The following is a 4388-nucleotide window of genomic DNA, read 5'->3' as shown; positions in this document are numbered from 1 at the left end:
GGATGTAGCTCAGTTGGTAGAGTGCTTGCCTCGAATGCACAAAGCCCTGGGTTCAAACCCCAGCACCACCAAAAAAAAAAAAAACAAAAAAACCTGGGATTTGGCTCAATGATTAAGCATCCCTTGGTTCAATTCCTGGTACTAAAAAAGAGAGAGGAGAGAAACTAGTCACAGTTACTCAAGAGATCCAGGTTGTTCCTGGGAACAACAGGATGGGACAGGGCTCAGGGTCCCTTACACAGGGCTGCCTTTGGGACTCAGGTGTGAATCACTGCTGATGTTTTTCACATTTGAGGAAGTGTGATGGGCAGAATAATGTCCCCAAGACATCAAGGTTCCAATCTTTGGAACCTGTGAACTCGGTACTTCTCATGGTGGAAGGGACTCACCAAAGCGATTTAATTAAGGGTCTTGTGACCGGGAGATTACTGGGGCTAGCTGAGGGGCACACAGGCACCAGGGTCAGAGTCAGAGATGTGAGCACAGAGGCAGGGGTGAGATTGACGATTCAGGAAGGGCCACCACTGGGGAGTGTGTGGCTCCAGCATCTGGCACAGGCTGGGAAATGGACCTTCCCAGAGCTGCCTGCAGGAGGACAGGCCTTAGACTGCTTTAGAGCCTGACTTCACACCGCAGTGCTTTCATTTTGCTTTAAGCCAGTGGGTCTAAGAATCAGTGCAGCAATAAAAAATGAACATGGGAGACCCCCCATCACTGCCCCAGGAACAATCTGACTTGCTCTTTAGGCAGGGTGGGTGGGGCCAGCAGAGGGGGTGGCAACAACCCAGGCTGCGGAGCCCTGAGGTATGTGCAGCACCCCCTCCTGGGGGTCATGAGCCAGACGAAGGAGGGGCTCTGCTGGCCTCTGGTCAGTCCTCATCCTTCTGGGAAGGAGATCATGGGCCCACATCTAAGACCAGGGCTGCCTCAAATTCACCCATTATGTCACATCGAAAGAGAGCTCTTGAAAGATTTTCCAAGCACCATTTGTTTATTCTACAGTGCGGGGGATAGCACCTTTATTGATGTCATAACGGCTGAAGGTACAGGTGCACAGGATAAATAAAACACATATGACTACCAAAAATATTTTCTGGGAAGCTTTGGTGGGAGAGTGGCTGGGCTCCCCTGGGCACCCCGTGTTTGCAAACCAGACCTAGAAAATGAGGGTCAGGCAGCTCCTGCTTCTATGTAAGGAATGCGAGTGACCATGCAATAGGGGCTGTGTCGGGGTGCTCTGCTTTCTTTCCTATGATCCCCTATTGCTGCATTATCTGTGACTGAAATTTATTTCAAAATGAGAATTGAATCGTGTATACAGAAAGCTCAACTACAAAGACTTTCATACAAAAACTTTTAAACTTTATATTTCAAACTAATTTCAGACTTCCTAAGGTGGTACCAGTAAGAAGGCCATACACCCAGCTCCCCCAAAACACTGAACAGCCTCAGTCCAGAATCAAAGGAAATCCATGCTGGTACCACTCCACTGGCTTACCTGCAAGTTCTCAGCACTTAAGAATGTCCCAGTGTCCCTTCTCAGAAGCCAGGATCCACATGGCACCGAGTCCCCACATCTCTTGTGTGCTCAGCCTATGATAGTTACTGAGCTACATCCCTAGTCCTTTTTGAAACACAGCTTTGCTAAATTCCTGGGGCTGGCTTAGAACTCACAATCCTCCTGCTGCTGCCTCCTGAGCCACTGGGATTACAGGCACGTGCCACCGTGCCTGGGCTCCACGACCTTGACAGTGTTGATGGGCAACTGTCTGGTGCAGGGTCCCAGGGTGGGTCTGCCTGTTTCTCATGATTAGGTTCAGACTGTGTATTGGGGGCAAGCCTCAGAAGCAAAGCTGTGTCCTCTGTGCATGATACGGGGCATGAGCTGCAGTAAGTCTCATTTCTGGCAATGACCACATGGCCAAGGTGATCACCCCTGTAATATCACTGTCATTCCCTTTGTAATCACTGAGCATCTGGAGTGGAGGCTTCTCAAGACGTGTTTTGCCTCACATTTTGCCACTAACTTCACTGTCTACTGGGGGTTCCTGTCTGCAGCCATTATCACTGTAGTGTTTGTCACACGATACCTTGTCCCCATCAATTCTTCCATACTAGTCGGAATTCACAAGGAAGAGCTGTCCCTCCTACCACTGACATATTTATTCAATTATTTCCACCAGCATGGCCTCACGGTGTTAGTGTCCGTTGTGGCTTGTAGCCCAGCACCATCATTATTTATTTTCTTCCTCAGTTCACCTCAGGTTTGGCCAGTGGGAGCTGCATTACTGCCTCCCGCCTCCTCTCAGCAAGCTGGTCATTTGTTCGGTAATTCCTTACTCCCTGGCAGACACACTGGGCTCATCTTGACTTTCACCCTGGTCTTAGCCTCCACCAAAATTCTGGTTCCTCCTGTGAGAGAATGGTGGAACCCAGACCTGGGGCTGGGTGTCATGGCCCCAGGCCTTCCATATCCGAGGGCTAGGACACTCGCTTGCTCACGCCTGCCTGTGCACACACCCCGATTTCCACATCTAGCTATCATATTAGAAAGCCAGGAGTTCAACAGAGCGGGCTCTCAGTGCTGTTTCTAATTTTCCAACTTAGAATAAACAGGGCCAGAATCATAGTCCATGTGGAAAATGAGCTCGCGACCTAAATATCTTTCGTTAGTTTTGGTTAAAATGTCTTCCAAAGTAACCCAGCCTAGAGCCATCTCTGCCATCAGTGGCTCCCCACATCCTGGTTCGTGTTTTGAGCACAGTTCAGTCAGAACACAGGTGCTGAGAGGCCGCATTCCTAAGGCTTCTCTGCCTGGTGGGTGCCATTTAGTTTCTGGTTTATCCTTCCTGATTTTTTTTTTTTTTTTGTACAAATAAGTGAATAATCCTTTGGCTTCCCGTGTCCCTCCTCTGTAATGTTCAACAGGTGCTCTTGTGGCTCTGCGTTTCCCTGCTTATCAGGATGTCATGGCACCACTCGTCACATCACCTCAGCCTGTCCTCCTCCACTGCTGGCGCAGTGCTCCGCCGCGTGGAGGTCGCAGTTCATACAGCATCTGGCACAGGAGGGAGTTTGGGTTGTTTAATGCTTTGCAATTGCAAAGTGTGCTGCAATGTGCACACTGTGCACATAGACTTAGAGCTGAGCATGGTGGTGCACTCCTGTAATCCCAGAGGATGAGGCAGGAGGCTTGCAAGTTCGAGGCCAGTTTAAGTACTTGATAAGGCCCTAAGCAACTTAGTGAGACCCTGTTTCAGAATAAAAAATAAAAAGGGCTGGAGATGTGGCTCAGTGATTAAGCACCCCAGGGTTCAATCCTCACTACCAAAAAAATTAATAATAATAATAATAATAAAATAAAATACTTAGGAATGACTCAGTTTGGCTTAAGACTTTTAAAGTAAAATAATAAGCCCCAACTCTGCAGCACACTGAGCATGACAGAGATCAAATGCTAAACAGGCTGTAGACAGGAGCAGTTGCACCCATGCACATGCACCCATGCACATGATAACCATGTTCTGTGGGCATGTGGAAATGAACCCAGCCCAAGAAACATCCCCTCCCGCAGGGTTGTTTGGGATGTCTAACCGAGAAAGGGCTCACCATGGCACAGAAAACTCAAGGCCTTAAACGCAGAGAACTGGGGATGAGCTGAGAGGCCTCCACCCCTCACAGGCCCACGGTGCAGAGGGGCCCATTCTCAGGGCTTACAACTGGCAGGCTTGTTTGCCTTCCTGGTGGGCCTGGGGAAGGTTTGCCACCAGAGGGACATGCCCTGGGTTCTCCTCCCCCGAAACCTCCTCTCAATGTCCTCCACACACTTCCCAGGAGCCAAGGAAGGCAGTCTGCAGGGCCAACCCTTCCCAACATTGCTGTGAAGAGGGGAGGTCTGAGCGCAAACAGGCCCAGATGCACATGAGCATTTGTTGGTGGCCTTGAACCCTGGCATACAGCAGAATAACTGTGATGTTAAGCAACCCACAGGCAATTCTGAAAAAGACCCAAGCGCGGGGCGTGGTGGTGCACTCCTGTAATCCCAGGACTCCGAAGGCTGAGGCAGGACAATCATGAGTTCAAAGCCAGCTTCAGCAACTCAGCAAGGCCCTAAGGAATTCAGTAAGACCCTGTCTCTAAATAAAATATAAAAAGGGCTGGGGATGTGGCTCAGTGGTTAAGCACCAACGAGTTCAATCCTCAGTATTAAAAAAAGAAAAAGAAAGACACCTGGGCCGAGAGCCACCATTATAAGCACTGCTTAAAGAACTCAGTTGACACCAGGGCACCACTACTGGGATGCACCCAGGGATTCTGAGCAAGCATCGGCAGTGAAAGAAGTGGGGTGTAATAATAGGATAAAGAAATAGAAAACAACCCACTCTAAC

General features: G+C 49.4%; 1 non-coding gene across 1 annotated transcript; it reads left to right on the top strand.

Moving 5' to 3' along the window:
- Positions 1–71, top strand: Trnas-cga (transfer RNA serine (anticodon CGA)). Its single transcript has one exon. It is a non-coding gene; the product is annotated as a tRNA-Ser (tRNA).
- The last annotated feature ends 4317 nt before the right edge of the window (positions 72–4388 follow it).

Source organism: Marmota flaviventris, chromosome 19, assembly GCF_047511675.1.
Source record: "Marmota flaviventris isolate mMarFla1 chromosome 19, mMarFla1.hap1, whole genome shotgun sequence".
In the NCBI taxonomy this organism is placed as follows: domain Eukaryota; kingdom Metazoa; phylum Chordata; class Mammalia; order Rodentia; family Sciuridae; genus Marmota; species Marmota flaviventris.
This window is presented reverse-complemented; position numbering and strand designations above follow the sequence as displayed.